Here is a 24636-nt window from a genome sequence, read left to right as displayed (position 1 = left end):
ACCCAGTCTCCTTACCAGCCCATAAAGGTATACAAATAAAACAGTATTAGTCACCCGCACCCAACACCCGACACCCAAACAGCCAATTAGCCAGCCACTTTGTCCCCTTGGGTGCGATATGAACAATTGCAAAAATGAGGATTCAAAACGCACCATGCACTGCACACAGCGAACAGCAAACAGTGCTTTCTCGTGCTTCCCGGTGTGCGCGCGAGTGCGCTGCACCATGGGAATTAATAGAAAGAAAAAAAGTGCCCCAGGCACCTAATGGGCGGAGCCACAGGCGCACACTGAAAAAGAATAAAAAGAAAGGCTGTAAGAAACTCTGTTGCTTGTAAAACTAAAAGCAAAGTTCATATATGTAACAAAGTCCATATAATCAAAGTCCAGTAATGAAAGAACAGGTCCAAAGGAGGTTAGAAGATAGCCACAACACACACGCTGATTCACCTCCAGGCAGCGTGGTGTAGCTGCTAAAGACGTCCTCCAGGCCGATTAGTAACACGATCCTCACGAGCTCTGCACAAGATGAAACGGCCAGCAAACAGTGCTTTCTCGTGCTTCCCGGTGCGCGCGCGAGTGCGCTGCACCATGGGAATTAATAGAAAGAAAAAAAGTGCCCCAGGCACCTAATGGGCGGAGCCACAGGCGCACACTCCAGGCAGCGTGGTGTAGCTGCTAAAGGCGTCCTCCAGGCCGATTAGTAACACGATCCTCACGAGCTCTGCACAAGATGAAATGGCCAGCAAACAGTGCTTTCTCGTGCTTCCCGGTGCGCCTTCAGGCGTTATATCATTCAATAAATGCTGCCATGTTCAAAGTTTGTCAAGCAGGAAGGCAGACTAAGGTATTGCTAGAATTCTTTGACTTCTGCAGTTGCTGTAGTTAAATTGCCAGATCTAATCTTAGTTTTACACCACACCCGAAACGTCACCCTAGAGATATTACAGATCTGGAAATGGCTTCCATACAGGAGGATCTGGCATTGCTTAAAGGAAAGGGTAAACATTCTGAAGACAGTGCTTTAAGTGGGAATGAAGAAAATTACCCTATGCCCGATCTAGGGGCAGGAAACACTGAAATAAAGGAACGTACTTTGGACCTTATTACTGCTGTTAACAGCGATGACTAACATGGCCCCTTTGTGCCTACTATGCCTGGTTTAGACAGTTTGGAAATGCACCCTGACATAAATGAAAGTCAACATTGTGGCAACTTTAAACTGGGGTCCTCCTCTCTCTCTTCAAACCCAAGAGCCGTAAACACTCCTATTGAAAGGTACCAGGCTCCTGCTTTCAACATTGACCCCATAGACATGATTAGCCTCACAACAGTTCCTGAAGATCAGTTGATTGTGAGTGGACCTTTGGGCACTCTAATACAGGATTTGGACCCTTCCCTGTTAGCCAACCTTCACATCAGTCTGACTCTTGCGATAAAGACCTTGGCAGACACCCACAAAAATATAGGGGGGTTTTAGTGGTGCAACAGTCTGCATTTAAGAACTTGATGAATTGCATGATGTACCTGGAAGGTTTTGCCAAAGGTCTTGTGATACCTATGTATGGCAAGGGGTGTATAAAAGATCTAGTGTTGGGAATGCACAAAAAATTGACAAAGCTGGAGGAAAGGGTTCACTCTCTACAGGACATCCTATCTACAGGGGAAATGGTGCAGATTGTTGGGGTGGAAGGTGGTAGAGCTGTGCTGAGGGCTAATGAGGAGTTGCTTGAATCTAACAGAGTGGTGGATGCGTGTCCGTGCACTCCCATCACCTCTGTGCTCTCGGCTACACCCAATAGTCCCACTGCTTTAATAGAGAGAGCTGCCAGTCTGGAAAAACAGGCAGGTGTGCCACAGAGCTCAAAGGTGTTGACAGATGACATGCCTGACAAGGTGGAGCAAGAGGCAACCACTGTATTGAATAGTGAATTCCTCATTGTCAAAGGGAAAAAATGCACACAGAAAATGAAACAACAAAAGAAAATAAAAAAATATGCCAACTCCCAAGATAAAGGGGAGTAATGCCTCTCTTAAAGAAATATATCAACTGTCTAAAGTGGTTGAGCCGAGTGAATAGGTTCCTGAGATGAAGGGGGGTTTGAACCCTAGGGGGGTGGTGGATGCTATCGCAGAGGGGAGGGGGACTCACCCGGTAATGAACACTGATTCATCTACACTGGTTACCTAAGACTTGTAGCTTTCGTGAACCTCTCCTGTTTCTTGTATTATGTCCTCTTTTGTTTCTTTTGGCTTGCAACCTTTGCAAATCAGAGATAGTGGTCTAGTGATCAATGCTGCAGTACCTGCCTTGAGGTGTCGGATCTGCCCTTTGTGTGGCCATATAACGAGCATCCCCTCTACAGAAGGAAATGCTGCAATTGGATTTTGTATTACAATCCTTTGAGTTGGGTTCTAATTTCTCATTTTCTCTTTCATTTTATTTGTTTCTTTTTATTTGGGATGTCCTCAGCAATTTTTGCTCTCTTTTTGTTCCTTGTACTTGGAGATTGCCTGGACTCCACTTTCTTCCTATAATATTGTTTTATTTTTTCATATCATTTTGATAATTTGGTGCATTATTTCATTTTCTCTCCATTTGTTTATACTTGTATTTATATCCTTGTTTTTGGGAATGCCTGGTCCTCATTTTGTTCTATTTTCTTTCCTTGTACTTGGAGTTTGCCTGGACTCCTCCCTTTTTGCATTACTTTGCATTATGTTGCTCTTGGGCTGCAGCGCTTACCATTATAATATGGAAGGCTATTGAGCAGAGCCAAAGTACTCCTTTTGTGTCCTTCAATGATATATGTGATTTGCCAGTACATGTCCACACTGCAAAAGGAAATAATGCAGCTGGCTGCCTTATTCTTGAACTCCATGCTTATTTGTATTTTAGTTCCTACATTTTATTTGCCTTTCTGTTTGCTGTTTGATCTTTATTTGATGTTTTTATATTATTTTCTCATTGTCTGTTTTTTTAGCTTGTATTTATTTCCTTGTATTTCGGAGTGCCTGGGATCCACCCGTCCGCCTCCTTTTTATTGTGAGAAGAAACCACTTCAGCAGGCTGCTTTATTTTCAAAAATCCCTGCCTATTCTACACTTGATTTAAAAATAATTTACTGTTGGCCATTTCATCTTTTTCCTTGTAATTGAAGTTGTCTGGTCGAATTTCTTCCTTGTAGTCAGTTTGAGAAATAGTCTCACTGTACTTTTCAAGTACACTGCCTGTTTTGCTAAGAATAATCCTCTTCTGCACTGCTAATGTGGCCATCGGCATACTTTTAGGGGGGACAAGGGTGTTTGTCCCCCAATACTTGTGGCACACCATTTTGTCCCACTCATTTCATTTAGATGTAATGTCCCCCCAAACATTTTCAGCAAAGGTACTGCACTGTCTGTAGCTAAACTGGGTTACAGTTTCTACATTTATTCTTTTAAATTGCTGATGTTGGAGTGGCTAATTAAGATATTCTGCATAATGCTGCTTCTGTTGTCCTTTACAAAAAACAAATATCAGGCTTTACAACTTGTGAAATATCCATTATTTTCCATTTACAGAAGTAGTGACATTCCTTTATTCATGAAATGCTTCAACAAATACAAAGACGTTTTCATTTATATACAGGGCTCCCAGTTCTCAGTGTTAATGGTTTTTACACACAAATACAGATGGAAATAACTGTTTCCTTTCAGCATTTATTTGTAAAAAAAAAAAAGGATAGAAGCGGAAATTCATATTTCTTGGGTATCTCTTCAGTTTGTCAATTATGCCTTACAAGCGAATGGTCGTGTAAAGTAAAACAGTGGAGAGGCTAAAAAGGTTGTACATTTCGATTTGAAATAGTTTAAAGGGCTGCAATCATCATGAGGAGCACGTGTATGTTTTTGAGATTAAAATGTATCTTGGCTTGATGTGCAAGAATCCAGCTCTACGAGCTTCCCATTACAGGTACTGAAGTGCTACACTTTTAAATTGAATACATGCAGAATATCAATAGTTGCAACCTATTTTTTACAGAGAAAATATAAATGTGGATAGATATAAAAAAAAACAATTATGGATAAATACAGATGGAAATGTTGAAACAATAAATATCATGAAACCAGGATCCTCGTTGCAAATTTCCTTTTCAGATGAATACCAGGTAGAATTGCAAGACCTTTGAGCAAGGGCAGCCAGGTCATAATCCTGGGAGACCTAAATCATAGGACAGATGATCCAACAAAACAGCCACAATTGTATTGGACAATTTTCAGTTTACCATAAAGAAATGTACATTTAGAGCTTAGTTGGGTTCAGCAGACCTTCTAGATGGTTTGTGGGCAAATGGTGAGACTAGCAAGCTAACAAGCAATGGTGAAAGAGGATTAGGATAGTTTTGTCGCAACATATGTATTTAGAAAATGCCTTTGAAATGCATTTCTATAGATATTACTATGCAATGTATGTATGGATGTATGCAATGCTTTGCGTTTTCGTTTCCTAAGGCAATTTCCACTTTGAAGCCGAGCCGGCGAGTCTTCTTGCGTATACACATATTCCCAGCGTCACAGGTTCTAACCTGTTGAATGTGATGATATAGCACTCTGATGTTTGTTCATGTTTCCTCAAAAGATTACTACATTTAGAGACGCCAAACTTACGTCCATCTTCGACGTGGGACTCGAGTGTTGACGTGTTGCACATTGTTTGGACCTTAGTTGTACATTTTCACATGCTTCGTTTGTTTGCTGGGAATTGTTGAGAGGAAACGTTTCTTTCCACTCCTTTTCTTTTTGAGTGTTCTGCCAACCATGATGTGGTATTGTTAACACCCAAAGAGACATTAACTATGCTGAACTCAAGCAGACTTAGTTTCCTGTCCCCACACCTTTCAGTTATTCCCTTTACTTGCTCCTACCTGAACCACTCCATCCTTTGTATTACAAATAAAACACTTGGGCACTTCCAATTAACTGGACCTATGTAGTGTCCATACTCAGCACCGCCCAGGATAGTAATAAAACAGAACTTAATTTCACTGCTTGGTCAGCATGAGCGTAGCTGATTTCTATCTAATTGCAACTTAAATGTTCCGTAACCCAACAGATATATTTGGATTGATTTGCAATGGTGGATTTTTAATAGGGGCACACTCAGGCATTGTGCCTCCATTTCATTTAAGACCCGAAAAGTTTCAATTCACAGTTTGAAATGGGCACTAATGGAGTGATGAGGGAGAAAGAGGACAATGTTCAATTAGCCACATTGGAGAAATCTTTTTTTTACTTATTTTTTATTTTATTTTGGTTAAAACATGTTTAACCTTAACAATCAAGTACAAAAATAGATATTATACATTTAATAAACCAGGTTAAAATACAGTTATACTTTGATTAAGTGATTCCATGCAAACACTATGTAAAACAAACTGCGAAGAAAAATGGAAGCCATACAAAAATAAAAATAAAATAAAAACACTCACACCTTAAATTCACATAAAAAACCTCACAAAAAATAGCAAAAAAATACGTTTTATATTAAACCATTCCTAAAAAGTAATTGACCAAGGCGTCGCGTCCAATGAAAGTCCCCCAGGTTTAGACTATTAAGAAAGCCGGTAACCGCTAAAACCATGGGGGTAGTTTCACCAGCAAGGCATTTCCACCAAATTTGTTTCAGATTCAGAATACAAGAGAGATAATCCCATACAAGTCTAAAAACAGCATCCAAGGTCCTGGTAAAACAGGGCAATAAATGATCAAGTGCTTCACTGGGCCTCATTACGACCCTGGCGCTAAAGGATTAACGGCGCCGTAAAAGGCTGCGGCGCCGTTAACCCATTAGCGCCTGATTACAAGGTCCCTTTGCGGGACCCAACCTTAACGGCTGGTCTACAGCAGCCGTTAAAGTAGGGACCCGCAAAGGGACCTTGGTGCTAAGTACGGTACCGCAATTTGCGGTACCGTACTTAGCGCCTTCCCCATTCCCATTGAGCCCTATGGGGCAAAAATGGGAATGGGGAAGGGCCATGGAGGAAGGGGGATTTACCACCCCGCCAACCTTGTAATGGGGTGGTAATTCCCTCTTTCTCCATGGCGGAGTCAGTAAGTTACCGGCATGGACCATGGTGCTATTAGCACCATGGTTTTCCGCCTGGGTCATAATGAGGCCCACTGTCTCCTTAGAGTTCATCTTCTTACAAAATCTACAAGCAATCTGTTCCTTAGAGATCATCTTTCTACATAACAATATTTCCTTGGTCAGGTACAAATTCCACCTAAACGTATAAATTCTTGCAGAACGGTGGAACTCGGACACAACTGAAGATACGGCGCTAAGACCTCCAGATTTCTATGTTCCTATACTAAGTGACTTATAACTGTGGAATTTGTTTGTAGTCCATCACCAATCACTCATATATAGTACATTTTATACTCTACTTGGGACGTTTTTCAGGTCTTCCATTTCAGCCCTGAAACCAACAAAAATTCCTGGCAGTAGTTCACAAAGCTGCAGAATTATGGCCTGATTTAAGCACAGTTTCCAATCCCTCATGTAGGTAGTTTTCCACAGGAGACAAGATTTTACAATAGAGCTGGATGAGCTTCCACTTAGCTCGTGCCCCCATGGGTATTAATACCAATTCCAACCTAATAGCTGCATTAGGCACTGATTAAGGATTTGTAAAACTTTACGCCATATGAGCTCCTCCATCTGATTAAAAAATCAATAACCCATAACTGCAAGCTGCCAAACCATACGCCAGTTTAGCAACGACTTTGCCCTCATAATATTTTAAGAGGGGAATGATGGAGAACGTGCTGTATTTAGCTTTGATCTTACGCATCTGTATGGTAAGGACCTGCAGCTTGCAGAGGAGGTGGTCCTTTATGATTTTCTCGTTCGGGTATACAATAACTGGGAACCCCAGGTATGTCATGCTGTCCACTACCTCAAGTTTATCCGAATTTGAAGGATTTTTGTCTTTGAATGATTATTAATAAATGGGTTCTGCTCTGCATATGTTTCAAATACCCGGATTAAACACTGGAAACCTACCGGGGTCTGGTCGAACATTGAAAGGCCGTCAGCATAAGCTAACCAAATAAACCTTACATGAGACAACTTAGGGGGAGCAAAAGCCTGGAGTTCTATACTTTCATTGATGTATGATAAATATGGATGTAAGAGGCAAGGGGCAAATATGCACCCCTGCCTCAATCCGTTTTTGGTTGGTATCTCTCTGGAGAGCATGCCCTCTACATCCAGCCTTACCCTTATTCTAAACTGGTCATACAGGCCTCTGATTAGACGCAGCAGGCCCTCAGGGATCCTCCATTTAGACAACTTAGACCACAAGCGGCTCCTGTCGACAAGGCTGATGGCTGATTTTAGATCAAGGACATTAGGGAAATGTGACCATTGCCCCCTTTCCAGGTAGAGTCCTACAAGCGCCATTTCCAGACGGCGTCGCTGCCACAGCCCGCACTGACTTCTGCAGTGTCCCTGGGCGCTCTTCACCGACTCCATCCTTGCAGTCGAGCCTGGACGACTTCCTTGCCAGCTGCCACTGACCCAATTCACAACGCTGAGCACTACAAACACCACCAGGCCCGCTTGAATCAGAGCACCATTTGAACCTGGGCCTCATCTCTATATCGTCCGCACCTGCACCCAATGGCCCCCCTGTGCCATCAATGTATGCCCCAAGTGGCCAGTTCTTCTTCCCATACGGAATAATGATGGTTCATCCACCTTCACTCACAGCATTCCCAGCGTGTTCTCTGACTCTCTTGGCCCCAGAAGAAGGCGTTCACTTATTCTGCCGAAACGTCTGCAGCACACAGACCCAGAACTTGTATGGACTGTTCATTACGCTGCACCTATACCCCTAACATCCTACCTATACGTAGACCATATATGAGGTCAGACTCCAGCCGGGCACCTGAGACCTATGCCTAATGTCTCCCCTAACTGTATTTCTACCTTCGTGGTTTGATGCATTGGCACGTTTTATTGAATAACAAACTGCATGTTGAAATTACAAATGATTTATGTTTTGCTGTAATCACTTTAAACATGTTCACTAAAAAATATATTTTGCATTAAAACTATGCTGAAAAATGTTACATATGAGTAAGAAATATGTGTTTTTTCACCAATAAGATTGATTTTTCAAACAATGGCTGCCCCAACTATATGGGTATCTTAAAGGGTCAAAAAAACAGTTTGCACTTAAATCATTGATGCAACTTTTTCGAACTATAGAGGGAAGGACAACCCCCTAGTTACAGAGTCCTGCAAGCACCTCAATATGATTCCATTCAGACTGGTTCCATGTCTCTTTCAAAATCCGGTTTGCGGTTATTTAACTCTACCTGAAGGGCAAGCCCAGACCTCAAAGTGAGACAGCAAGACAGATGCAAAGATCTTGCTGCCTGCATCTAAAATTCAGATCAGGCGATAATTAGTTGGTACAGTTTTGGGGCCCCTCTTATATAAAGGAATCACAGGTGCCAACATCCAAGACGAGGGATAGCGACCCGTAATGACTATGGGCCTCATTACACGGCTGGTGGTAAGGGTTTACCGATACCGGTAAGGGTACCGGTGCCGGTAAACCCTTACAGCCTTACTACGAGGTCCCTTTGTGGGTCCCTACCTGAACGGCTGGTTTTAGCAATCGTTAAGGATGGGACCCGCAAAGGGACCTTGGAGGTAATTACGGTACCGCAATTTGCGATACCGTAATTACCGCCTTCCCCATTCCCATTGAGCCCTATGGGGGAAAATGGGAATGGGGAAGTGCCATGGTGAATGGGGAATTACCGCCCCCACACACCTTGGGATAGGGCGGTAATTCCGCCATTCACCATGGCGGACTCGGTAAAATACCGGCAGCAACCATGGCGCTAATAGCCCCATGGTTACTGCCTTCCGTGTAATGAGGCCCTTTGTGTTAAAATAGGAAGGAAAGGATATTGGCCAAGGTCTCAGGGTCCCTCTTCAATAGTCGATTACTGAGTTTGCTTGGTCTAGGAGCTTGTGGGTAACTTGAACGGACCATGAAATCATGGTTAAGATTCAATTCAAAGGCATATTCTGAGATGGGAGGTTCAAACGGATGCTGAACCTCTGCAACAGAATGTAATTCAGTAAAGTATGAAACCCAGTCCTGTTCTTCTACTGCGTTAATCTGACATTCGCTGCTGCTATTGTTAAGCTAATTTATTACGGACCAAAAACTTCCTCAGTCAGAGCTCTTCAAGCTGTTTAACAGGGATTCTGCATCCCTTTGTACCAGTCTGGCCCCTTGACGCTTGTTCTAGTTTTTAAACTGCTATCTTATCTAAATTGCAGAGAGCAGTGCCAGATCTTTAAGGGTAGAACGGACCTTTTCGAATATTTGCTCTCATAACACGTTTAGCCTCTGCAGCAGAAGGGTCAAAAACATGATGGTATGGTCTCTGTTTCGCTCTGTCCAGCTGAGGGCAAATTCTACTCCACCTAGGAGGATCTATTAATTGATCTATCAGAGATCAAAATTTGTCCACACTAAAAGTGCACAATGCCCATTCCCAATAGGTTTCTGTGTTAAGGGCCTTCAACCTAGCTTTAAATCTATTCACCCCATCAAGTTTCCAAACAATCTTGTTACCAGAGGGGTTCTCATCACTCGTTCTCTTTCCCATTATACACCCATATTAAACACAGGCACCAACATATTATGATGACTCCATTCAGTGGCGATGATGCCAACAAATACACACATAGTAAAAAAGCATGGAATCTACAAACACATAATCGAGGGTTGATACACTGGCCCTTTTTTTCAAGTCGGACCACAAGCTCCCCTCCACCTGAATGAACCATTTAACCTAGGGCTGCCAAAGCATGAGCCCACTTCATACCCTGTAAATTCTTTCTTGACACCTCCTTTTTTATGGCCATACAACTTAACCTTGTTCAATATTTTGTCCATGAATCAAAGGGCAGTCAGAGTTCAAATCCCCTGCAAGTAAAGAACTGTCACCTTCCACAATGCTCAGTCAATCTGTGATGATGTTAGTCACAGATTCAAGAAAACTGCTTAGGTTGGAACCACCTGTATGCCAATTAATATTTACCAGCAGTATATTTCTATGACAAGTACAGGTAGTCAGTTTGGCCTCAACTGGTAGAATTTCCTGGGGGCAATCAAGTGATCTAACAAAACAAAGCTTATCACTCTATCTAACCAGGGTAATAAGACCTCATAAGGTCTACCATAGAGGCCTTGTTTGGCAATTTGTCAGCAGGTTTTATAGCCATCAAAAACAGGACGTTCACACAGCATTGTTTTTTTAATAAATACGTCAAATCTTGTGAGGTGTTCACCCAAAACTGGTTTGGCGAAAAGGTGATTGTGCGCCCTAGAATTCCAGCTGAGTGATGTCAACTGCCCAGTCAGACTAAAGACTCTCTGGTCGGTAGTCATCCGTCGACTCACTGTGCAGAGCCCCCATCATAACCAGTCTGGATTTGAAGCCCAACACTACGACGTCGGTACGATGCTCATTGATGGACTCCACACTGCCATTATCTTTGGATGATATGTCACAGAGAGAGGTCATCTCAACACAATGGGCCAGCATGAAGGCCCTATTAAGTATGACCCGAGCATGCAGGGCTTTTATGGACTCCACAAACACCTTGAAAAGGTCCAGGGTCTCGAGGAAGGCTGAACCCCCAGAAGCTGGTATCGGGCCTCGGGCCATTGTTCATTTTGTAACTCAGTGATTTTACTGTTGGTGCCCCGTAAGACTGGAAATACCTGTTCCCTTCTGTCCAAGGTATGTGTGACTTGGCCAAGGTGGGAGGCACCACTTGATCTTGCAGCTTGTTGAAATGCCACGACTGGCAACTTAGACTGTACTTCCCAAAGGTTAGGACGTTTGCTTAAGCCTTGGTGCAGTCACACATATGACAAACAGAAGCAACAGGGGATACCAGGAGTATCTGTATTGTGATATATCCTGGAACAAACCGATATATATATATACCTAGACAAAAAAGATCACAATACTAATGTTTCTGTTGGTGAGCTCTAAACGTAACCACACACCTATGCACACGATACCTCACATAGACATACCATTGGGTATCGTCAATTTGCTTCAGGACGGAACCTGCAATCTTGATAAAATATATTTATTAATTAATACATATTCAAAAATCAACATGAAATTCAAAATATCATCAATGTATCACAATGTTATAAAGTACTAAAACTAATCTTCATAAAGTGCTGAAATACATAATACTCCTATCAAAGCATCTCAGTGGATACACATAGCCATCTTACATTCCCTGAAAACAAACTCCAAACATACTTCACTCATACACAAACAACTACACATCCTCGCATGTCTGTTATTCAATACACTACTGACACCACAGGCTAAAAAAAAAGAGACAACACTCTAAAATACAATCAAATGTCCTATCACTGGTAAAGAAATATACATGAGAAAAAGTGCAACAACCAAGGAACACAAGCCCATTCTGCAATCAATTAAATGAGTTTAACTGCTTGTTGCATTAATCAATATACAACATATTATAATTTCCCAACCCCACATGTTTCTTCCTGTTCATAATTTATTTTGCGGAAATTCATCAGGTGTAAGCAGGTCTGGGATTTTCAAGGAAAGGCATACAAAAGCACAAACGTGTGGACAACCTCAGGAGCTCACCTGTAAATAAAAACAGAAACAGAAAATACTAAATCAGACTGAGTATATTATTATACCGACTAAGTCTGCAAACAACCACTACATTAATTAGTGGAGTGCAGTGAGGGGCCCAAGGCACCTTCTCTCATCCTCATCAAATAGATGCATCAAGTGTAGTTAACACATGGCATATTTGTCGATACTTCCCAGGGACGGGCTAATGGACAAAGCCCTTACCCTGGGGATGTTGTGAATATGGGAGGCCACCTGTCCTTGCATAAAGGAGTGGAACTGCAGGTTGTAAACATGTCAATGGGGCCAAAGGGAGGGCTTCTGTGTTGCTGCTAAGATTGTTTAATGCAGCCCTTACTGGACGAGTAACCAGAAAATTCGTGAGTACAGGTGCAGGCTCTGTCTGTGTAGCTATAGAGTAACCACATACCTCCTTCATTTTAGGAGTGATGGTTCTGCCTGATGGAGGGTTAGAGGTCTGATCTCCTGTGAGAGGGTTATCCATATTGGGAAGTAACATCATAAGGATGGTTGGATCAGTTTGCACCGACATTGATCCGCCTTCCTGTTCAAAATCCTTGCATTTGGCTCCACTCTCTTGATTGGTAGGCTGAGAAGGGACGTAAAAGCAACACTGGTTGGGTTGTAGAGAGGGCCCTCTCAGAGCTACAGACCCCTTGCATTAACCCGTTAGAAGTAGGGTTAATTTAATCTGATTGGACGGGCATTTCACATTCTAGGAAGAGTCTTCTCCTGTAGAGCGGTCTGAGGAAGAAAGTCTTGTGGGGGATTCTACTGGAGCCTATGGTTTACTATGCTTATTTTGTATAAACATGGACTCCTGAATGGTGAGATTCCAAAGAAACTTCCTGGATGAGGTGTTCGGTTTTGTTTTGTGAATACCTCCTAGATGACCAAGCACTTTTCCTCAGATGTTGTACGGCTCAGCCTCTATGCCCATTATTATGATAATTGTGTGTTGGAGGCCTTCTGTATCGGCTGGCTTGTACACTATATAACCAGGGATTTTATATTTTCGAAATGCCAGGGGTAGCGGAAGTAACCTCACATGACTCATGACCTTTGATGACATCCCATGAAGTGGTGTCAATTGACCCCATCCCAAAGTGACATCACGGGAAGTGATGGAACACAACCTTTCACCCCTTGACAAAACAGGAAGTGGCACCACATAGCATTGTTCCTAAGTACACTATGAAAAAAAGAGTCCGGCAGTGAGTCCAGTCTGCCCTGAACTCTGTTCGTTTGTTGGTTGTTTTCCTAGAGGAGCTGCAGCGACTGTGCTTCCAGTCCTCCTTCTTTGTTACCTATAAATATCAACTTGCCGCGCGGATCGCGGCGCGGAGTCCGGCAGTGAGTCCAGTCTGCCCAGTCCGCCTCAGACCGCCCTCAGCGTCCTTGGTCTATTCGCATCAAGGCAGATGGAATCATCCCCAGGCAGCACGGAGACGGAGACTTTGCAATTCAGCATCGGGGCTCACACGCGAAATCGCTTATTACAGCTGCGGAAGCAACATTCCAAATCGGAGAAAGGTAAGCAAAGCGAACAATGCCTTACAAATGAAATGCTGCCGCAGAAAGACGATTCGCGTGTAACTGGGAGTGTAACTGGGAGTAAATCTATGAAAGACGAGCGACCCTGTACTGCACAAGCTGTAATACCTGAAAAACCGATAATGTCAGCTGAGTTGCCTGGGACAGCTGAAGCGGAGGTGGTTACAGCCACCGACGCTTCCTCAGCGTCCGCTAGTAAAGCGGCGGAAAACACGAGTTATATTGGTTCTGAATCCGACGCGATATCACATCCGAGGGAAAAAACTCCTCTACAGCTGGTACAGAAACTGGTATCTGATTCAAGCGTTTCAAGTGCCACTAATGTCACAAAGATAACAACTGAACATCCACCAAAATGCGGAAGCGAACGCTTAACATGTGTGCCGACTTTGCCCTCTGAACCTGTCCTAATTGACCTGCTGGAGCCCCCCCCACCGCATACCTAGATGCTTCAGAAACCTTTTTGTTCGACATAACCGATGCTGACTTGCTGGCAATGCGGTCCACGTCAGTCGGAAGATTGAAATCACTGCCAACGCAATCCTGCTCTAAGCAGTCTGAAGCCCTGCTAAACAACAATATGGTGCAGCATGGCCACTCTAGTAAACAGGAACATCAACCAACTGCAATTGTGTTCAACTACATCAGAACCATTGATTACCGTAAACAAGGCTGTTGGGACTGGTTTAAATCTTGATAAAAAACGAGCATTGTCGAACACATTGGGAATAACGGAGAATGAATTACCCTTGTCAAAATTCCAGCCGCTATCTAGTACGAGCATGTCGTTGCCTTTTGATGTTGCCGCTCGTGAAGCACGACTGACTACTCGTTTAAAAACAGATTTCAACCTCATGCGCGAACATCTAAATAACTAATAACCAATCACGGCAAAGCGCGTACTCCTGGATGCAAAGGAAGCACTCACAGTAAAAAAGCAAACTATCCAACTCATATAGTGGTAAATTCAGCAAACCTTAGCTCCACAGTGGGTCCCCTAAATCTGGATGTGTCGGATGATTCCCAGAAAAAAAAGCGTTGGAAAAAAAATACAGGAAAAGAGAGCTTTGAGGTTCTCGAATTAGGCCAACTGGAACACAACTCTTCAGGCAATGGATCGCCTGAAATAAATGGAAGCAAAGTAGCTGAAAATCCCATGAATTCAAAAGGAAACATCTCCATCGCGGCTGGAATTCAGATACATAACAATGTCTTGGCAGCAACTTCAATAGCTCTGATGCCATTTATGAAATTATACGAAACACTAAATGAATCATTACTTGATCAAAACTCAATCCTGGTACTGTTAAACAACAAACTGTCGATTCTGGAAAAATGCAATGAGCAGCTAAGTAGTCGTTTGGACTTAGAAGCTGCTTCAACACACCAATGACATTCTCGTCTAAATGAAATAACATGAAGGGAGTCCCGTGAAAAAATAGATCTCGCTGAGGCCCTAGTAGAATGTACCAAGTGGATCAGGCATAATGTTGCGGTCCAACCTTACAGCAACATAATGAGAGAGCCTTGTACTGGTAATGAGTATCTTCTTGTCCAGGGCATGTTGCCTCTGCAAAATGGGCCTCGTGACAATCCTCTGATGCATTCCAATGAAGCTGAGCAAAAATCAACAGATAAGGAGACCAGTGGTGCAAATGCCACTAAAACGAATGATGTAACCAACGCACCCAAAATTGTCCCGCCTCTTGTGGTTGAACCAACCATGGAAACAAGAGCCACAGTGGGCTCCACTATCCCGACCAACGTCCACAGCAACCCTACCACAAGTGATGAGGCACCAGTAGCAAATCTTGGAACAAATGCGACTAATGTGCAACCTTCTTCTCAGAGCGACCTGCCGAATCATGCAATACTCATAGAGAAAGAAATCTCCTTTGATATATTCTCAGGAACAGCAAAAACTATAAAATCAACTAAGATTCCGGCCATCACAAAGGCAAAACAATCTCATACTTCGAAAACAGCAAAGAAAGGTCCGGCACCAAAACGCCCTCGTACAAATGAGGCAAAAAAATTCATAAGGAATTTGACTACGCCTCCACGTCCTGATGCTTTAAAAATCACAGCAGTTCCAAATACATTTGATGCCCAAACCGCTGCTAACATACCAGCAAATCATAATGTAGGCATCTCTGATATATCTACAAAACGCAGACGTGACGACACTAGTCCATCGGTTGGTCAATCGACAGTTGAGTCAATCGATCTTTGCGACTTATCACCTTACTCAGTGGAAGATGAGCAAGAATCAGATGATGACTCACATGTGAGGGGAGAGCCGACAAAAGAATGTGACAGGACAAAATTACCAACCTATGATGAGAGATTTGGGAAACCGGAACGTTACCCACAGGGCCCAGTTGGTCGACGGTTGGTGGGAGATGAAAAAGGGCGCGTCTCGTTCTACAACGAACAGAAAGACACACAAAGTAAACTTCAGAGAGTGCCTGACAAGCTGTCATTAAATCTTAACCCTAAATATACAAACGCGCAAACGAAAAATCTGAAAAAACATAGTACTCAAAGCAGAGATGAACAACAGTTACCATCCAATGAAAGCCTGTTTAAATTGGAACTTGAAAACATCTTAGAAGACATAAATGAAATAAATCTAAACAGAGCAAATGTGATGAGATTACTACATAATGTACCTGCTTTGAGGAACATTCGATCAGATGATATTGGAATTGTTGAATACAAAAACGAATTAAGATCCAATTGGGTAATACTGCACATGAGGTCCAAAACTGTAGCGAGACCTATTCTTGATGCAAAGGATGATTTATTTTTCTATGGCTTCAACTTAACAACTGCGATTGAACCTCAATTCGCTATCAATTCGACAAATGGAACTGGCCAACGCCAAAGGTCGAATAATACGAAAAGAGAAGACCTGAGGAAGCAACTTAAACATCAATTGACACATGATACTGATGCAAGTAGACAAAGAACAAACGTATAGGATGACATCGGGTCTAGGCATACGACCCAACTACTAACGTCATGGAATACCAGAGGTTTTGCCCATCTATTCCAAGAAGGAAGAGCATATGACATTAAAAGTCTGTTCATTTGTTTACAAGAGACATGGCTTAGAAAGACGCCTTCTTGCGATGGTTACACAATCTATCTAAATGAGGCTGGTAAAAATCAATTGGGGCGTCCCTTCTCTGGCTTACTTGCCATGATAAAAAACTCATCAGGATGGGAGGTAACTGGAATCCAAAACCCGAACCTATTCGTACAAGCAATCACCCTTGAATTGTCTACTCACACTCAACAAGGAATTAAACAAAAACAACACCTGCTGTTGGTAAACACCTATTGGAATCCAGCAATGATTTCTGATGAGGATTACCTGAAGTCAGTAACTGCACAAATAGACAACTGTTATGCATCGTTTGTCGCGCCACTCATAATAATTTGCGGTGGCCTAGATTACTCCTGGTTCGACAAAACTAAAGAACGCAACCAGTGTGATTTGCAAGAGATTCCAACTGAAGGCTCTGATTGCGGCATAAAATGGGCATATGAACTATCATCACGCAATTGTGTATTGCTGAATGGCTGTACCAGAGGAGACATTCCAGCGGCCGCAACGTGGCACCGTGGGGACACACACAAAACCCTAGATTATATCTGGGTATCTGAGAATCTACATGCTCAAATCTCAGATTTACAAATAAGAAAATCTTCCACAAGCAATCATAATCCTCTAATTTTATCTTGGTATACGGAAAATACTTCGGCCCTGAAAAGTTACACTGCACAATTGGATATCAACAACTCCCAAAACCGGCTAAGAATAAACAGCAGGCAGATTGATAACATGACAATGGATTTCATTCATGCTTGTTCTACCAATTTATACGCAGAATATGCATCTCTACTGACAAAGTACTCTAATACAAACAAAAGGACGATTAAAGATCATATCCATCCATACAGTCCAGAATTAAGCGAAGAAAAAAAATTACTAGCAAGTGATTTGAAAAAACTGAGGTCTATTGGGGGCTCAAACCTACAAAAGAAATTAGCCACTAGACGTCAACGATATTGGAATTGGATAAAGTCTTTCAAAATCATACGAACCCAGGAACAAGCAGAATTAATGTTGCGCCTCTTAATCCAAAAGGATAGCTCCAATGTATGGAAAATAATAAATAATGGCCACTTGATTCAATCCAACTATCTGGCAAATGGCGTGAATGCAGCTGCTTGGGCACAACACTATGGAGCGGTTTTCAAAAGTGACAGTGCTGAAAATATCCCAAAGCTAATAATGGAAGAGTGCACATGGGATGTCAAAGAATCACTTGAAGATATCACACAAGCAATTCAAAAGTTGAAATCATTGCGAGCCGCAGGCCCCGATGGGGTATCAAACGTGATGCTAAAAACGAATAAAGAAAATTGGGCAATCTTCATCAAAGTCCTATTCGAGCAAATTGCCCATACATCAAAAAACCCCGACTCTTGGTTTAAAGCAATTATTGCCTGAGTGTTTAAAAGAGGAAACAAAGAAGATCCTGCAAATTATCGGCCCATAGCGTTGCTAGATACTATGGGGAAGATATTTGCTACTTTTCTGCAAACGAAAATCTCTAACTGGGCTGAAATGAATAACATCTATGACGGGAGACAAACTGGGTTCACCAAAGGGGTTTGTGTGGAACTCAACCTGTTGCTACTAAACCTGGCCAAATTAGACGCTCTAAAACAAAAAACAAGATTGTTTTTAGCGTTTATCAATTTAAAGAAAGCGTTCGATTGCATAAATCGCAATCTTTTGTGGCAAAAACTGATGACGTGGGGATGTCCTAAAGAACTACTTGCACCTTTGATGGCTCTACACGCGAAAACTCGCATTCGCGTGCGCCTAAATGCAGAAGGTGATTTATCCGACGAAATAAGAACTACAAAGGGTGTAAAACAGGGTTGCCCGCTTGAAGCCCTGTTGTTCAAACTCTTTATCTCGGATTTGCCTGAAGCCCTATCACTAATAAGGTGTTTTCCCCCGAAAATCAACGTAACACATGTAAGCCACATAATTTATGCGGATGACATAGTACTGCTTGACTGTACCGAAATAGGCCTACAAAGATCTTTGGTAGCCTTACAAACATATCTCACGACAAACCAACTAATGATAAATGTGAATAAATCTCAGGTGATGGCCTTTGGATCAAACACTAAATTAAAAAAAAACGAGGTTCCATTGGAAAATTGACAACGAGATATTATTAAGAACAGATGCCATTCGATACCTGGAAATTTCCTTTAATACATCAATCAGAGAATGGAGCTGGACAAACAAAATTGTCTCGCATATGCAAATGTTTGCCTTGCAAGGACGTAAATTGCATACAAATTATGGGAAGTTCTCTCTGCAAGCGGTATTAACTTTCTACCTACAAAAAGTAACACCAGCACTATGTTTCGGCAGTGAAACAGGGTGGAACATCAGTGCAGGCCTCTGGACCCAACTAGAGGGCTGTTTTCGGTGCAAAGTCCTCCAGCTGCCACAATGCGTCTCAATGGTGGCCCTGAGGCATGAATTGGGCCTCGACTCCCTGCATTCAATTGTATTGTGGAAATCCATACTACTGCTAAGGAAAATGAGACTATTTCCAACAACAAAGGCCTACTCAATCTTGGCCAACAAGAACAATACCATCTCCGCCTCTTTGCTAAACAGCTGGGAAAAGAACCTATTGGACATTCTGGAAGATGCAAATATAAAAGTGTCCTTGGTTATACAGACGCCGCAATTAGCAAAGGTCAAATTCATGCAATGGAAATGGATTAAAAACGCAGAAAGACGAGTTGCATTAACCTCAGGAATAGACCTCGGCCTGTGTGCGCAAAAAAGAGGTATACTGCCAAAATATATGGCTAAATTTCCATCAAATTACCATCGGAACCAGTTTTTGCGGCTACATCTCAATCTGTACAATACAAAGACGCGCATGATAAGAATAAAGGACTCAATGATTACCAACGACAAATGCCGTTTTTGTAAGAAGGAATCTGAAACCATCAAACACCTAATAATTGAATGCTCACAGATCAATGGCCTTCGCTCACTGCACTTGAACGCTATGCCCCCAAAAATGGCAACATGGCGGGGTGGTGGTCTTACCTGATCTTGGGAACTAATGTGCAATTAACATGCAACGCAATCAATATCATGGATATGATTTTATCGGAATCACTGTAAAAAAAATAAAAATAAATTCGAAGTCCATCAAAGAATCCAAGAATACAAAACAAAACAGATGAACTAACTGGCCCACGTCGGCAAAACCCCAAAGGGAAAAAGCGAAACCCATAACGACGTGGGCTAGGGGACTGGAATGTGTGTTAGACAAAAAGTTTGTTTTCTTTTACAAAACTAAAAGTCTATAAATAAATAATAATAAAAAAAACTATGAAAAATATGGTTACACTATCACTGTAACGTGATATACATTTTATACAAGAATGGATCACATATGTATCATTAATATCAGTGTGTATAGGCCCATATTACAAAATTACTGTGAATTCAAGCAGATGTCCAAAGCCAAATAATAATGATGTGTTATAATATAGCACTTACGCTTAAGCACTTTATATAGAACAAATATACATACAATACCACCAAACCTGTGTTTGGACTCATTTATCAACCTCAGAAGGTTGAAATGCTGAGTTGGCTTTACCGGAATTTGAACCCGTAACCTGAAGATCACACACACACATTGCAGTAGCAACCACTTAACCACCTGAGCTATAGTGAAATGAGCAATTACATGTCTGAATGTTCTCAAAGTCAGAAAGCAAATTTCACTCTGCAGTGGATACCTTTAAACTGGCCGGGATCTCAGGCAGCGGAAATCGTGTGTCCCTATTCCCATACGAAAGGGCTCCATGGGAGTGGGGAGATGGAAGCAACAGCACCGTTGCCAACGGTGCTGGTGCTTCCGTGAAAACTGTGCGTACCGCGGCCGATGCACCTAGTAGGTCAGACCCTGCTGGGTGCAAAAGCCCCGGCAGGCACAGTTGTCGTCTGCCGGTCCGGAATGGGTGCCGGTACATTGCTACCGGCACCCTTAATTCCTGGACCAGCAGACTTGTAATGAGGCCCATAGTCCGAAATGGATGCTTATTCTACTGTAAATGCTTTTTGGACGTTTTTGTCTACATTGTGAATTTGAGGTGTTTATGAACAGACTAAACCTGAAATAAACCTTTAATGAGTCTAGCAATTACTATATAGAATTCCAGAATGACAAATTATTTGTTATTCCTATTCTTTCTTATTTAGGGTCACTGCTCAAAGTGTTACACTTGTGGAACCCCCTGTTTTTTTTTAAGAAGACAGAACAAGAATGTACAAAGAGCACATAGCACTGGCCACAGCCTAGGACCTTCAATTTGTTAAAAAAAAAACATTTTAAAAAAATAACAATTTATGGGTAGAAAGGGAGACCTCACAGGTTGCAGGTGCGACCCCTGGTGACCCCCCAATGACATCCCTGTATATAACCTTGGTAATATATATTTGTTTCTTTACTCGTGCCACCTGCTCTCCAATGTCCCTCAACAACCAACAATCAAGGGTGACTTGTATTGTTGTATCCCAAGTAGTCACTAATTCTAAGATTCAGGCTGTGCCCACGCACATATCATAGCACCTCTGGATGGGCATCTTGCATAATCACTGCTTAACATCAAGGAGTCAACTTGAGCTCCCCATTTCTGGCTTATACCAGAGTCCTTTTATAAATATTTCATTCCGGGAAGAGCCCAGAGCTGCTCTACAGGCAAAATGTAACTGCGCACAGCCCAGGCAATTAGCATGTATTATATTACAACACGATTTGATAAATTCTTAACATGGCGCTGTTACTTTGGTGGACATAAGCCACCACTCTGATACAATTTGATTTGAAGGTTTTCTGACTCCAACCTCTAGCACCATATTCATTAGATAGGTTAGATTTATCCAAGAAGAAGTACTGGTTTACTGCATCTATCATATTTCTCCCTTTCAGCTCAAAGGTTGAATGGAAGGGCTCCAACCCTCTCTCCCATATGAGCCAGCCACCACTTCAAAGTAGCAAATCTGAATAATAGTTTCCTTGCAGATAGCCATGAGTGGTGGTTTTTTGGTGTCAAAGCGGACCTGTTTGAGTGTTTTTACACTTTCCATCAAGAGGAGGTACCTGTACAAAAGCGCCCTTCTAGCTAGCGCTAGCGAAACACTGGAAAGCGTAGTTGTGGAGCAGCGGTGCACAGAATAGTTTTTGGTGTGAAAGTGGATATTTTGCAGTGTTTTCACTTTCCATCAAGAGGGGCTACCTGTACAAAGAAAACCTGCTAGCTAGTGCTAGCGAAGCACTGGAAAGCGCAGTTGTGGAGCAGTTTGGGAGCTAAATTGGGAGCCGTGGAGCCATGGTGATACTGGCCATGCGACTGTGAACGGGACTCAAAACTTGGGAAAGAACGCTAAATTAATTCTCTATTGCCCTAACTGCCTATTGCAGCGTATCTTATTTACCAGCAGCTTGTTTTCAGCCTCCCTTTACTGTCTCCTTCTGAAAACTTGACTGAGCGTGCATTGAAAAACGCTCTTTCACCGCAGGGGTGTTCAGCTCTTCGGCTCTTTTGCTCTCTCTCCGAAGTTTGTCCAAACCCTCAGTGTCCATATTCTCATGCAAATGCTGGAGATGGCCAGTGAGCTCCCACTCCCCCGTTCACCAGGGGAAGGGGTGACTGGTGGTGGGGGTGTCGCTGTACAAGGACATTCAAATAAAGTGCATGCCTGTAACACAACCACCACTCCGTACCCAACAGTCATCCACACGGTACTGCTACCAGCGGACAATAATGTGACATTGCTGCAAAAGTCAATTTATGTTTCAGACGCAGAAATGTTGCATACTGCAACTGCATGCAACTTAACTACCAAGGGAGGCAAGGACCGCTGTCAAAAAAAATCCAATCTATGCAGACGATGAGAATGGAAACAGTGATCTGTCTATCTCTTCTTATGTCTCTACATCACAGCCAAGGCAACAACGACACTCTCTCTCTCTCCTACCAAGCAGATGAAGCCTCGATGAAGAGGCAGATGCCCAAAACGCTCTCCTGGCCATGAGCTATGTCCTGTCATCCTTTGTGTCGCTTTATGAAAGCACAAAATCTGAAGCGAAATCTCACACTGTGATGCTTAATGCAATTCTGGCGAGGTTGATAAATGTGGCTAAGGAAGACGAATTGAGGGATTATTTTCCTCCCTCTCAAGTTGGCGGGAAAAATACGTGCTTGTCATACAGGACGCCAGTGGCGTTCAAACAAGTAATTCATGTATGTGTCTCCCCAGGACGAACTCCAAGCCAAGATGGGGTCTACCTTGCATACTGCTTTGGTACCCCAAATGACCAATGTGTTTCCAGTAGGATTGACATGTAACACTGTGCAATTGAATTCTATCATTCCCCCTCTTTGTTGTTAATGAGCCAGAAGGTCTGGTTGCAGGTAAAATAACTCAATAACAAAGCATGAGACTATGATGAGGGAGAAAAAAATCTAAGAACACTTGCTATTTCGAAACAATTAAATCCCTGGTTATATAGTGTACAGGCCAGCAGATACAGCAGGCCTCCAACACACATAATTATCATAATAATGAGCATAGAGGCTGAGCCGTACAACATCTGAGGAAAAGTGCTTGGTCATCTAGGAGGTATTCACATTTGAAAGCCTGGCTTTTTTAGTGAACATTGGTTGACTTGGAGGAATCAAACTATGGCCTCAGCCAGTTCTCCTAGACTACTGGTACCTTGCTCAATTCTGAATCAGTCGCATTTATGTACTTAGTCTGTATACATAGTGTTTATACTTAGAAACAACATCAGTCACTGTAACATAGCCTGCGTTTTATGTCTCATTTAATGTCTGAAGTACCGTGGAAGACACATTTCTATCAAAGCCTTTCATTTTATGTTGTGTATATAAAGTCAACAAACTCCTGTGAAGTACGCTCCAGAGCTTCCTGGCAGCAGTGTGTCGAGATGTTCCTCTTCTATTCATCCCTGCACAGCACCCTTAAGGAGTCAACCATCAGAAGAACCAGAGAACATAGTGACATACCACGCTGTGCTTAAGTGTATGTGCCCAGGCACACACAGCATACCACTCATTGGAAATGGAAAGGATTTACTATTCCAATTTACATAAGAAGGGTGCAGCTCTGTGGAGAGAAATTGTGTGGTACATCTGGTAACACATTGAACATATTGGGGGGAAAGGAATAGGCTATCCTTGGTTATTGGTAGTAAAATGTGATCTCATCTACCCCTTGCCATTTGCAATAGATGACGGGTCGTCTCACCCTTCCAGTGGAAATATGGGTGGGAACCATTGTATCTTTAGAGAAAAATCTTGTGGTACTTCCCTGAACGTGTCTTTAAGAAAAACCTTGAAAGAAGTGTGGAAAATGCCTAAGCTATCATTTGTTATTGGTAATAAAATATGGGCTCATCCACCCCTTGCTATTTGCTTCGCACAAATCACGTATCCCACAGAAAGGTTACAAGATAGCAACATTTCTTTAGTGGCATGGTGTTGTGCTTGTAAGTTTCTTGTATGCAGACTAGGTGCATCAGTGGTATTGCGTTGCGCTATAAATACTTCAAATCACATCAAACAGACTTTCTAAGCTAGCAGACATGGGCCTCATTACGAGGTTGGCAGTATCCCGATGGTAATTTTGCTGGGATTATGCCAATGCAAATAGCATTACCGCTACTTGGTTTGGCGCTATTAGCGCGGGATCACGAGTAGTGGTGAGGCAGTAAATCCCAATTCCACATTGGGCCCACTGGACCCAATGGGTTTGAGGTGGCGCTATTAGCACGCTAACACATTCCCCACTGAGCCCATTTGGGAATTCCCCATTCCCCATTGGGCTCAAAGGGGAATTTTCGCGCTCTTACCGCCGGCGGATTTTCCGCCGGCAGTATAAGCGCAAAATTTCGCCAGATTTCCCCCCCAGCTCAGAGCTGGGGGGAAATCTGCCAAACCCGTGATTTGGCGGACCCTTAAATGCAGCGTTAGTAGCGCTACCGCCGCATTTAAGGGTTACCGCCAGACTCATGATGAGGCCCAGTTTCTGCAAGTGTCCGCAGGCGAAGCCAATGAAGCCAGCAGTGATCGGGCACCAATAAAACTGTAAGTGTGGCGAGGGTGGGGTGTAGAGCAATTACTCTACTCCAGAAAGCCCCTGACACTCTACCTTACCTTCCCATAACGTAAACTGTCAAAGACCTACGCAGA

Source organism: Ambystoma mexicanum, chromosome 3q (assembly GCF_040938575.1).
Source record: "Ambystoma mexicanum isolate Mex_15411 chromosome 3q, UKY_AmexF1_1, whole genome shotgun sequence".
NCBI lineage: Eukaryota > Metazoa > Chordata > Amphibia > Caudata > Ambystomatidae > Ambystoma > Ambystoma mexicanum.
This window is presented reverse-complemented; position numbering follows the sequence as displayed.